The following is a 13,966-nucleotide window of genomic DNA, read 5'->3' on the forward strand; positions in this document are numbered from 1 at the left end:
CAGGGTTCCATGTCACCTTGATGAAAATTATAGCACCTCACCCAGAAGAGCCAGTGGTGGTCGTGAGATCACGGGCGCAGGATAGTCAAGCTGTAGAGAAAAAGTCAGAAACTGAAATAGCACTTGATCAGCATTTGGAGGGTTCTGAAGAGTAGAACGGCGGAACTAGTGAAGGAGAAGCTAATCTTGTAGTCATGACAGGGATAGACTCGTACCTTATCAAAGGGTGTAGTGCTAGAGAACCGCGAGGTGCAGCAGAAGAACATTGGCCAAGAATGTAGGAAAGGGGGAGACTGGTCCCATGAGCAGAAAGTGATCTCCCAGATATCCCGGAGTGTATGGAGGATTCAGACTTGAGTGAAGGAGGAGAAGAGACATCGCTCAGGAGGTTTAAATGAGCAAGAGTGCCCTGTCAGAGGTACTTATCCCCTGAATGGACTTACTTTCTTGCAAATGACAGAGAGAACATGTTCTGGGAATTTTAGCATCAATGTGAAAGTTCAACTAAAACTACTGGAATTTGATCTTCAGCTTGATCTAACCTTTGAACTTAGATGTGGCTGAATTTTCCCTTTTGAATAAAATGAGTTTCCTATCGTAGTTAATGTTCTGAAGCATTTCATATTGGGACTCATAGTGAGTGAAAAAGAACTGTTTATTATTAAAGACATTGCATAGACCTTATAGGGAAGAATGAAGAGTACCAAGGCTCAAGAGAACCAAAGGACCTTTTAGGTTTTTAGGAGAACAGGGAGGAGGGCTAAAAACATTTAAGAAGATTTTTATACACATTTTGTTGCATATCATTTGAAATTTGGTTTTGCTGTTTGCACAGGTGGAAGCTGACGGAGAAGTCTCTGCAGCTGCTATGTTCTATCCAAGATTTAGATTCCAACAAAGTAATGGAAGCCAATCCAAATACTAGTGGTGTAGATACATCATAGTAGGCACACTAATGGCTTTAGATGTAGTATCAGTTACAGTGCTTATGGGGTTATATTCACTTGCATATAGCTCAGTGGAATCTAAGTCTACTGTTGCACCGACCACGCCACAGTCTTCTGATAGTAACATGCCGTTCTGGGGGGTTAAGAAATTACACACAGATGTATCAAAAGAGGATTACACCTTGAAAGTTTATTTTAGACTGCTTTATGAGTATATAGCTATGATGAATACTGGGAGTGTTTACCTTTGTACTCTGTTGCTCTCTTCTGCTTCAGAGGGAATTACCTACCAAAATCTCCCTCTGACATTTGGTATTTCTTGTAGTCTCCTATTAAGTATATTTTAAGGAGAAGGCAGTTTTCAATATTTTTTTTCAAATTATAGCGTAGTTTTCCACAAGTCCCCCTTATCAAACATTTAAGTAAGAATCCTTAGTTTAAAGGTGCAGAGATTGCAGTCAAATATTTTGTATCTCTTAAATCTCTAGACACTGTGTATAAACACATGGAGAGACCTAAAATCTCAAACAGAAACAGATCAAAATCTTGAAAGTCACAAGTGGAGTGGTGAAGAAATGGAACATCAGGGAAAAGGAAATGTACCCGCCTTAGTTTGGTATTGGAAACATAAGGGAAAGTTGTAATACATGTTAATCAGAGTTACATAGATCTGTTGTTTCTAGAGGAGAGCAAGTGTGGACATACTTTTGAAGCAAGAGGGAAAAATTCTTGTTTCCTGGAGGTACAGGATACTTTTGTTTGATTCCTGGAGTCAATTTTATTTGTGGACAAAATGCATAGTTCAAATTACCACATGAATGGCATAGTACCTATTATACTGACATATTTTCCCCAAAGATTTATCATGTGGAACATTTGAATGATCCTGATGAAATGAGAAATCCAGAACCAAAAGGTATAAGTGCAGCAGAAGTAGTAGGACATATTTTTGGTCTAGAATCCCGTGTGTAGGAGTAATTTGAAATGACTTGAAAATTAGAAACCTGTCTACAATAGTGGACAAATTGTCTGCTAGAACCGCAAATTCCTTGTTGTTTGTAAATGCTGAGATGATTGCGATAAGGTCATTGAGAATCAACTTGCGTTAGACCTTTTGCTCACAAATGAGGGCAGAGTCTGTCAGATATTGAAAGTTTAGCAATACTGTATTTATATCCCTTACAAAAGTAAGGACCTAGAGAAATATATTAAGAATATATGAAGGGGTTGGCGACAGATTTGAAAGAATTTTGGAAGAACCAGGGGCTTGGGAAGCTATTGGAAATTAGTTTGCTTCGATAGGTTGGTGGTTTGGAAGCTTGGGAAGTGAAATTATGGGCACCATTTTGAAACATCTTTTGATAATTGCCCTTTGTGTGAAATTCCTATATTTGATCTTTAGGGATATCAGCATCCGCAAGTGAGACAGGGAGTGAAGAGAAAGAGAGCAGACGTGGAGTTAGAAGATGGTCAGAGTAGATATTATAAGACATGAAGTGTCTAGAAAAGTCTAGACGGGGACTCAACACCATGAGGTTTTGATTGGTCTACTATGATAATGATTTGATTGTAATCTGTAATAGCTTGATCGACATCAGAGGAGGGATTAGAGTACCATAATTTTGGCTCCATCCTTTTATGTTTGGCTAGGCCATATATATATTTAGATTTGGCCTTGTGTACTCTTGTGGCACAATAATACTAATGTGATAAGGTGCACTAAAGTGTGTGTTTTCACATATACATGTGTGCATATTAACGTTTTTCCTTTCCAAAAACATCTGGACTGCTGATATTAATTTTCTATAGGTTTAGATTGTACGATGGTGCGCCAAAATGCATCTAATGCCATGCATTCACCAGGGATTAGTGAGAATGAATCATATGTGTGTTTAATGCTTTCTTTATAAATTGCGCCTAGTTTTCGTTTTTGCTTAGAATTACATGTATTTGTTATTATGCCACATATATGAATACAGCAAAAACCAAAGGAAATGATGGACGGAGTGTTGAACATTGCAAGCACTCACCCCCAGTCAACTGATCTGGGTTTAATCCATCACCGTTCTTTAGCCCACTCTGCCACCACAGTTCAGACATGGCCATATGCAAATCAGTCTGACCCTGTGCCTCATGGGAACAGTCCAGCCCGAACTGCCAAGCCATGTCTTCCCTGGACCAGAAACAAGCTTCCTAGGACCGGTTTCTGGCATTTCAGCCGTCTTCAGCCAGGCTTGCTTGAATCCAGTGGCAAAGTGAGCAAGGGACTCACGTCTGAGCATACCCTGCCAACTTATGGCGAACAAAGCAAAAACCAAAGGAAATGATGGACGGAGTGTTGAACATTGCAAGCACTCACCCCCAGTCAACTGATCGGGGTTTAATCCATCACCGTTCTTTAGCCCACTCTGCCACCCCAGTTTAGACATGGCCATATGCAAATCAGTCTGACCCTGTGCCTCATGGGAACAGTCCAGCCCGAACTGCCAAGCCATGTCTTCCCTGGACCGGAAACAAGCTACCTAGGACCGGTTTCTGGCATTTCAGCCGTCTTCAGCCAGGCTTGCTTGAATCCAGTGGCAAAGTGAGCAAGAGACTCACGTCTGAGCATACCCTGCCAACTTATGGCGAACAAAGCAAAAACCAAAGGAAATGATGGACGGAGTGTTGAACATTGCAAGCACTCACCCCCAGTCAACTGATCTGGGTTTAATCCATAACCGTTCTTTAGCCCACTCTGCTACCCCAGTTCAGACATGGCCATATGCAAATCAGTCTGACCCTGTGCCTCATGGGAACAGTCCAGCCCTAACTGCCAAGCCATGTTTTCCCTGGACCGGAAAAAAGCTTCCTAGGACCGGTTTCTAGCATTTCGCCCGTCTTCAGCCAGGCTTGCTTGAATCCAGTGGTCAAAGTGAACAAGGGGCTCACGTCTGAGCATACCCTGCCAACTTATGGCGAACAAAGCAAAAACCAAAGGAATTGATGGACGGAGTGTTGAACATTGCAAGCACTCACCCCCAGTCAACTGATCTGGGTTTAATCCATCACCGTTCTTTAGCCCACTCTGCCACCCCAGTTTAGACATGGCCATATGCAAATCAGTCTGGCAGTTGTTTTCTGCATGTTTTTCTCCTCTGCATGTGCAGACTACAGGCATTCATTAGTTAATGAAAAAGCACATTGTATTTCAGAGATAGTGAGGCAAGGAAGAACTGGCAAGATCAAATGATTTTAATGAAGAACAAAGGGAATGTTACCAGTTGGTACTATCAGACAAAGGGAGGAACCAAGGATGCTTTGGAAGCAGAGACTGGAATATGGGAGTAGTCTTCATGGTGCCAAGTTCTTTTCTGGGAACTGGAAAAAAAATATGATGTGTATGAGGTCATGTTTTCTTTAATGCTCTTAGCCATTGTAATTAGTGAACCCACCTTAGGTTTAATCAAATTCTCTTTAGACTTGGAGAGATACAGACCTCTCTTGTTATCTCTGATTGTGTGGCTTGAAGCTATATATGACGTTTTGCCTATAGAACTTCTACAGAGGTTCTGATGCTGACAACGTTCTTGCTACCTTAATTCAAAAGGGTTTTCCCTATCCATAGGTTATTTAGGGTTTATTATATGCTGCAAATCTTTTCCATGTATGTAGAGAAGGATCGAAACCATTCAACGAGTCATCAAATTATTTTCCTTATTTTTTGGATGGCCACTACTGAGATCCTTATATGTTCTTTGCTGTTGAGGACCAATATTGTAAGACGCTTTGGTCTCCTTCTGGTAGTTTTGGTCTTTTATACCATCTTTTTGAGATTAGTCTGGCTTTGAGTTTGTAATGAACCTTTTTAATGTCATGTTCCTGACTCAGACATTTATAGTGTGGTCCTAATGATCACACTGTGCCTTTAGATTTAAATTGTTGTTAACTCCTCTTCCCCTCAGGCTACTACAAAGGTCTATTGACCAGAGTTGAAGTGGGAGAAACAGCTCAGAAGGTTTTCATAGTTGATTTTAGAGACGCTTTTCACCCATTCAACAAAAACACATGGTTCAATTACTATTGGCAAGCATGAAAAACCCTGGATGGATAGGTTTCTAGTTGCTAAGATATCTAAGTATTTATAATCTTGTTAACCAATATTGCATAAGTAACCCAATATATGTTTGTATGAGTTCTGTTCATTTTAGGTTTTATACTGTTAATGTCCCCTTTGCCTTATATGTTTTCATCTGATATGTACGATATTCTCATTGGACAGGATATCTTTGCTAATATTTGTTGTCAATTTACTTGTTCTAGTTCTTTATAAAATTCAATGAAATACTTTGACTAGAGTTGAATTGGGGGAAACAGCCCAGAGTGTTCTCATAGTTGATGTTAGAGACATATTTCACCCATTCAACAGAAACACATTGCTCAATTACTATTGTCAAGCATTGAAAACCCTGGATAAACAGGTTTCTAGTTGCTAAAATATGCTTTCATCTGATGTGTATGATATTCTCATTGGACAGCATATTTTTGCTAATATTTGTTGTCAATTTACTTGTTCTTGTTCTTTATAAAATTCAATTAAATACTTTGACCAAACAAAAAATGCTACCACCAAAACACTGTGGACGTTCAAATAAATAGTACCCCTAAGGCCATCATTATGAGTGGGTGGGAATGTCCCATTATTTCCCAGCTCAGGAATTACTATTTCCGGGGGTCGCTGTAATTTCGTAGGCTGGAAAATCATCAGGATTAGAACATTTTGGGGCATACCATGCAGGAATCTGTGACTCTATGTCAACTCTTGCATTTTTTCTTCCAGTGTTTCATCCAGAGGTTTTGACTGCTTTTATCATACGAAACACAACTCATGATTCTGGTGGGCACAGTTACTCCCCACAACCAGCCTACAGGAATTGCAAGGCCACTCATAAAGAGGTTTAATGGCTCCTTCACTGTGTCAAACAAACAGACTGACCGTCCCAATATACTTAATTTAGATTGTGACCCATTTATGTTTCATTTATGTTTCAAGCCAGACTGAATGGATATGCCAATGCTTGTTTATCAATGTCACCAAAAGTGGCATTTCAGTAGGCAAAAAGATGCATACTATCAGTTTAAAGGTGCTTAATAACAGTTTTGCAGGCATTCAATGATAGAACTAGGGGGAAGAGAACTACTAGTTATTTTGTCTATTGCCTTGATGAAAAGACTGAGACCTCATAATGTATGAATGATTTACATAAGCTGCAGGAGGAAGGCATTTTAGCAGAAGTGTACTCCCTGAGCTATGTGTCATACGTGAAACAAGAATGAGGGTAGAGATATCCCGAAAAACGTAATGAAACAGAAGTAGTGATATAGTTGCAGATCTTGGATTGCACTGATAGCATGAAAATTACAATCGTGACAAAGTTTATGAAATTTGTGATTCCTTTTTTAATTGCCACAAACATCTCTTCAAATACATGTTGCGGTGGAGAAAAGCACTAAATGTACATTGTACACATTAGATATGTCACATAATTCCGGGAGATTGTTTCCTCAGCAAAACAAGATAATTCATTTAAAGATGTGGTATACTTCTTTGTCGACTAAAATGCTGCAAATTAACGCTTTGCATGTTTTTTTCGCAAAATAAATTAAACATCCTCAAATTCTGCTCACTTCTGTTGTTGAAATAAAAAAAATACAGCTAAGCAGAAGAAAAATATATAGATTTAATTCGCCACAATTAATATAAATCATTTACTTAATCGAATTAAAACATTATCATGCATATACATAAGTTCAAACTTTATTACATATTAAAATATCAACAGTATTCAGTGCAAAACTGGAAGCAAAGGGAGCCCCAAAGTGTGAGTCAAAACCTCAAGAATAGACATAAAATCCACATTCTTGTTGTGGTCTATCTTTCTTACAGTAAAACTGAAAGCAGAGTGAAACATTAAAACTAATTACAGAATAAATTATAAAACACGGAAGGATTAAAATCTATGCTTCCGCTGTGCCATCAACCATGGAATTTGTAATAATAAAATTAAGGACCAATCCTCCCATAAATGATCATAGGGGTCACACAGGTTATTTGTTCTAATAAAATTAAGACCCAATCTGCCCATAATTGACTGAAGACGGCCACACAGTTTCTGAAAATCAATGTTTTAGAAAGAATACCCCAGTAATTTAACCCTCACTGCAACATTCATGAGGTTAAGTTTCATCCTCAATGTCTAAGGTACTTGTTATGTCAGCAAACATTTAAAAAATCTTGATGTTAATTGCGTGGAGTCTCCTTTTAAACCGGCTTCCAATGCCTTGTTACAAGAACGGATGTTGAGGATTCTAAATATCAGCCTTACCCATAATTGTTTATGCAAAGAGAGCTTTCCACAAATATTCACAAAATAGGTTTGTGAGTCTGTGGGGTAATTTCATAAGCAACTTGCAGACTATGCGAAGCAGAATAATTATTTCTGTGACAAATGTACAGGAGAACAAAATAGAATAATAATTTTACTTTCAGAAGTGACAATGCACATATTTGTCCAGCTATTGAAGCAGAATAACAATGTACTTCATTAGAGGAAGCAGTGGCACAGCTAGAACTTTAAGTTCAAAAGTAAGTTTATTGGAAGAGGTCAGAATGACAATATAAAAGATAATAAAAAACAACAAAGCATTTTGTACATGAGGAGAAAATTCAGAAACAAAATATTATGAGTGTACAATAAGGTAGTACATCTTAAAGAAGAGAAAAGAGAGCAAGTGTATGCAAGGTAATCAGTGCAAAGAAAGAAAAATTATTATTTATATACAAATGATAATACAAACTATATGATAACTAATTGCTGTAACACCAACTTGAGGAAAGTAAAGGAGGTTTAGGGACTTTTTGCTGGATTGGATAGAGAAAGAACGTTTAGCAATAGAATTGAGAAACAATGTAATGGGTAACCATAATTTTAAACGTTTCGTTGCCAGGTGAATGGGATATACAAAAGTGGTATCTAATCTATGGTTATAGCACACAGCGTACCACCAAGCCTGAAATGACAATTTGGAAAAATCTTTCAAATTTTGGGTTATTTGCTGGAAAGCCACTGCTATCGACAAATCTATAATGTTTGTAATAGAGTTGGATTTCACCCAAATTGGGGACGAGCTCCCTAAAACAATATGAGAAATAGAAAAAGGATTATTGGAACCAAAAATTAAATTGATTTGGGTCCAGACCTTACCCCAAAAAGTATGAACAAGTGGACATGTAAATAATAGGTGATGTAAGTCTGCGTGAGGGCAAAGACACGTCCAACAAGTATCTGGGAGTGCAGCGTATCTTGTATTCAGAGAAATTGGAGAAAGTAAAAGTCTGTTATAAACCAAAAAAGTGTCTGAGTGGTGTTAAGTGCGCTAGAAGATGTTCTAATTTTAGTCCATATCTTATTCTATAATGCCATGGGCCAGCAAACCTCTAAATCGTGTTCCCACGATAATTCCACCTTAGTTTTTTCTCGAGGTATGGCTGGAGTTTGTAGGTAGTTGTAAATGACAGAAGCTTTGGGATTAAGACGTAAGAGAGTATGCACATTTTTAGTACATGAGGAATATGCAGGAGCATTGAATGAGTCTAATAATATGTATTTATCACAAGCGTCTAAAATGGCCTGTTTCAACAGGATATATTTAGGGAGATAAGATTTGGGTAAATCAAAAAGTCTACTAGCTTGCGAAAAAGGCATGATCTCCTATGTATGTATAATTGATGTATCCATATTAGACCTTTGTTCCTCCAAGGTTTCCAATATAAGGGTTTATCACGAATCAAAATCAGGTTGTTGTGCCATATTGTGGAGTTGAAGAAGGAGAGCCAATCCATAGGTCTCAATGGGATTTTGGGACTTAAAATTTTTGATGTAGGTTTAAGTAGGGGAGTAGACGCAGATAGTGGTTTACGGGAAAAGGATAAATATTCTTGGAAAGAAAAAGGGGATATGAAAGACCGTTCAAGTTCAGCCCAGAGGGGGGATTGTATGGTGGAATCCACTAACCATCTAGATGCCTGGCGAAGTAAAAAAGATTTGTGATATATAGGAAAATTAGGAAAATGAACACCACCCTCCGACTTTGGACGGATAAATTTTGATAAAGCCAAACGAGTCTTTTTATTGCTCCATAAAAAAGAGGATAATATAGAATTAATTTTTGTAAAAATTTTGGGGGAAATAGAAACTGGAATGTTAGTAATTGTAAAGAGGACTCTAGGGGACATCATCATTTTTATAGTATCTAGTCAGCCCCACCAAGACAAATACAAAGGGTGCCATCTGGTGGAGGGGGAAGATAATTTCTGTAGACATTTTTCCATACAACGGGAAACTGTGCCTGAAATAGAGGGGGAAAAATGTAAACCTAAATATTTAATTTGCTGGGGACTCCATGCAAAACCGGAGACAAGAAAGTCTTCTTTGAAAGTATATTTTGTTAAGGGTAAGGTTTCACATGTGTCTCTATTTAGTTTATAACCAGACACAGCTGCAAAGGAATCAACCTCTTGTAAGAATGCGGGTAGCGAGGTTTGAGGGTGTGAAATAAAAAGTAAAACATCATCCGCATAGGCTGCCATTTTAAACTTGGTATCTTTGAATTCAAATCCACATATATCATTGTTTTGACAAATTCGTAAAAGAAAAGCCTCCAGGGCTAAACTAAAAAGGAAAGGAGATAACGGGCAACCCTGTCTGACACCCCTACCTAACTTAAAATAAGAAGATGTATGTCCATTTGCACACACAGCTGCGCGTGGGTTGGAGTATAGAATTGATATTAAAGAAATAATTTTGGGACCAAACCATTTAAGTGTGTAAAAAAGATAAGGCTATTCTACTCTATCAAACGCCTTTTCAGCGTCAAGGGCAATTGCTGCTAGGGAATATGGGAGGTGAGGTGACTTGGACAAAACATAAGCAAATAAACAAGTATTATCTGAGAGAAGATGACCTTTTACAAAACCCGATTGTTCTCTTCTCAACAGATCTGGCAAATATGATTCTAGGCATAAAGCCAAAGCTTTTGAAAAAATCTTATAATCGATATTAATAAGAGAAACGGGCTGATAATTTTTGCAATATTGGGGATCTTTACATTTCTTAGGAATAAGGCAAATTAAGGCATCTGCAAAAGAGCCAAGAGGTTTGACTGAGTGTAAAAAGGAATTTAAAAGATTGTGCAACTTGGGGATTAACAGGTGAGTAAAATGCAAGAAAAACTCAACAGTAAAACTACCAGTCCTGGGGCCTTGTCCCTCTTAAGTGTTTGAAGTGCATCAATGAGTTCTTTTTGTGACAAATCTGATTCCAAAAGTGTAAGATCTGGTGGAGTATCAAAGGGTTGCTGAATATCGGCAAAATATTTAGAAATATGATGTTCCAAAGAAGGAGTTTCTGAGGCATACAAAGTTTTATAAAATTGGAGAAATTCATTTAGAATATCAGTGTCTTTAGATTTCAATATGTTATGATCATCCAAAATGGACTCTATATTAAGTTTATTATGCTTAACTTTCATATAGTTAGCTAGCACCTTCCCCACTTTGTTCTGACCTCCATAACATTTTGCGCTAGATTTTAATTAATACTTTGAAGCATTATCTGTCGACGTCTTATTGAACTGAAATTTAACTTCGAAGAATAATAAGAATACTCCAATCTCTTTATCTTGTCAAGGAGATTGTTTGTTAGATCTTTGGATTTTTTGTGTTTGCTGGAGACATAGCGAATAATGAAATCTCTGGCTGCTGCCTTAAAAGCGTCCCAAATCACATGAGGAGGCAGAGTATCAGAAAAAGAAACAAAGGAGGATGTAAATACAGGGTCTAAAAGTAAGGCATTATTAAAGCGCCATTTTGGTCAGATATCAGGATAGAACCAATATCTGCTGCCATCAGCGATTTGGAAAAGTTGTGTGAAATAAAAAAATACTCTATACGGGATTGGGTATGATGGGCTGGGGAGTAATATGTATATTCTCTGAGAGTGGGATTACAAAGGCGGCAAGCGTCTATGAGTTTATGTTGTTTGATAGCTTGAATGAAAAGTTTGTGTGCTTTATGGGGGACGAAGGAAATCTGGGAGTTGCGATCTAAAAAGGGATCAAAGAATTGATTACAATCACCTGTAAGAATGACATTTCATCCATATAAAGTGACATTTTCTGAGCTAGGGATGACCAGAAAGAGGAATCCCCAGTAGTGGGCGCATATATGTTAAGTAAAGAGACTGGAGCATTCCCTAACAACAATTTAGTGAACAACCATCTACCCCCTTCATCAGAGCATTGTGAGAGCAATTTAACAGGGAGTGATTTACGACAGAGAGTCAAGACTCCATTTCACTTGCCATCCCCTGGTGAATAAAAAACTTCACCCACCCAGCCTCTTTTTAGTTTTAATCATTCTTCTGCAGATAAATGGGATTCTTGTAAACAAGCTATATCAGCTCCTAGTTTAGCTAAATGCGTCAATACTCTCTGCCATTTAATAGGTGAGTGTAAACCCTTGACATTCCAAGAAATAGGTTTTAAGAACATAAGACTAGCATAGAAATAAAAATAGGGCACCAATCAAGGCAAATTACTAAAGAATGAAATGCATACCCAATAACTGACCAATTACATGTAAGACTCTTCAAAACGAAGGGAAAGAAAAAAAGGGAGAGAAAGAAATGCTTGCAAGGATGTAAAGCAAAATAGATTAAAGAGAAGTAAAGTAAGATAAGAATCTGAGTAATGAAAGAGTAGATTAAGAACGGTAGACAAAGAAGCAAGCTAGAAAAAAGACGCCGAAAAAAATAGGAAATGAAAAACTTAGGTAGATAAGTGTTATGCAACAAGAAAAAGGAAGGAAAAGAAATTTTGAAAATGGAAAAGACAAAAAAGAGAAAAGATAAAAAAAACTCATGTGGAAGCAAAAAAGACAAAGAAAAAGGTACAACATAGCTAATTCAAAAGACATCACAGAAGAGTGGGGGGAGCCACGAGGAACGAATGATGGGTCCACCCCCAACGAGACGAGCATGAGAACAAGCCACAGTAATTCAAGAAATTTGAGGGTGTATGATAAATGCGTATATCAAAGGACCTGTAAGGAAGAGGGGGAATAAAAAAAACAACAATAATTATCATTACGAAGGAAAAAGACAACATAATATAAATGTGCTATCGTAACAAGTGCGAACAAAACAAATGGTCCAAAAAGACCGATAAATATTATAAATAAGAATATTAGATATTAAAGTCTACAAATACTAAACATAGAAGAGATTTCACTGTAATAAACAAGAGAACCAAATAACATCTTCATGGTGTTATAAGTGACTTGGCAGAGACAAGGATGAAGGAAAGGTCAAATCATGCATTATTCGCCCATAGAGCCGATCACTAGAACAAACCACAACATATTACTAAGATAGAAGTATAACCAATCAAACAACTGGAGAAGATGAAACACCAGAAAAGTCCATAGAAACAGTCTTGGGGAAGTTGATGAAACTTTTCAATTTGACGGGATCATCATAGGCCGTCGTTTGGTTATTATATGTAACCTTGAAAAGGCAGGAGTGAAAGAGGCCGTATCTAGCGCCCATCTCACGTAAGGCTGGTCTCATGTTCAAAAATTCCTTGCGCCTATTTGCTGTGATCTTGGCATAGTCTTGAGCAAAAAATAATGTAGATCCAGACCATGAAATATGTTTAATAGACCTGGCAGCTGAAAGCACCTTGAGAAGGTCTGTGGATTCTAAAAAATACATGATAACCCCTCTTGGTCTCCGTGAGGAGGTGGTATCTGTGAGCTGTTGACGAAGTCTATGAGCTCGTTGGATGTTTAGCAAAGTCCCTTCAGGTAGGTGCAATATTTTAGGAAGGAAGGATTTGAAAAAAGATATGGGATCTGACCCTTCTGAGCCCTCCGGCAAATCGTAAATGCGGAGATTATTTCTTCTATTGCAGTTTTCCAATTCCTCGACTTGTTGCTGCAAAGAGGAAACTTGGGATTGAAGTACTGTGACTTTCTCCTGGGTGTGGTTAAGTGAAGAGATATTTTGGTCTACCGTTGTGAGATGATCATTTATCTGAGACCAGGTTTCCGTCAGAAATTGCAGTTTCGTAGAAGTATCTTCCATAAAGGGGCGAAGCGCCCGTATCTCTTCCAACAGCATAGCCAAAGACACAGGGGAAGAGGTTTTTGTCGGAGAAGGCTGGTCCTTTTTCAGTCTTTTGAAAGTAACTTTGCCAGCCAAAGAAGTGCCTGTGGTCAAAGGAGATGCTGTCTTGGAGACAGGCGTCAACGACTCCTCCATCTTTGAAAATTCAGAGAAGATTCTAGAGTTTTTGATGAACGTATGAGTAACGTGTGGCAAAGAGGATCCCAACTTTTTGAGTCTTCCCATATGGTATGTCTGCAATCTAGATGAGAACAGAACTATCCCCAATGAATATGTATGGTTGACTGAGATCTCTCTCACCGTTGGTGGATTATGTAATACAGCTTATAATGAATAGTAAAAGCTATCTTGATAATGTCTGTGAGTTCTCATATGAAAAAAAATACAAACAGTCATCAAGATTAGGGCTCTGGCAACCTCATTGGTGATAGCTGAGTGTCAGGAGCTATGTCAAATAAGCAGACATAGTAAAAAACGTCATCACCAATTAGAGAAAAATGAGATGACTATGAAGAGAATCTCATGTAGAAAATACCTCAGAAAGATGAAGATCCATTAAGATGTTCCATAAGCTGAACGCCACAAAATTCCTGAATTTGAGCATTTAAAAGGAAGAGAAAAAGAGTAAAAAGTCATTATGTGTCAGAACGCGTGCCATTTCCTCACCGGGATTTCCCCTCAGGAGGAATGCTGCAGAAGTAAGATGGCGGCTGCAGTTCGCATTGATCCAGCGTTGGATGTAAAAAGGAGAATTCTGTGAAATGCAGGTCCAGACAAGTTTCAGGAAACGGAGTG

At 38.1% G+C, this 13,966-nt stretch overlaps 1 protein-coding gene across 7 annotated transcripts in view; it reads left to right on the forward strand.

The window, feature by feature from the left end:
- The window catches only part of SLC4A10 (solute carrier family 4 member 10), a 951,410-nt gene that overhangs the window by 669,330 nt on the left and 268,114 nt on the right, over window positions 1-13,966 (forward strand). The window lies entirely within an intron of this gene.

The sequence above is a fragment of the Triturus cristatus genome, chromosome 3_1 (genome assembly GCF_964204655.1).
Source record: "Triturus cristatus chromosome 3_1, aTriCri1.1, whole genome shotgun sequence".
In the NCBI taxonomy this organism is placed as follows: Eukaryota; Metazoa; Chordata; class Amphibia; order Caudata; family Salamandridae; genus Triturus; species Triturus cristatus.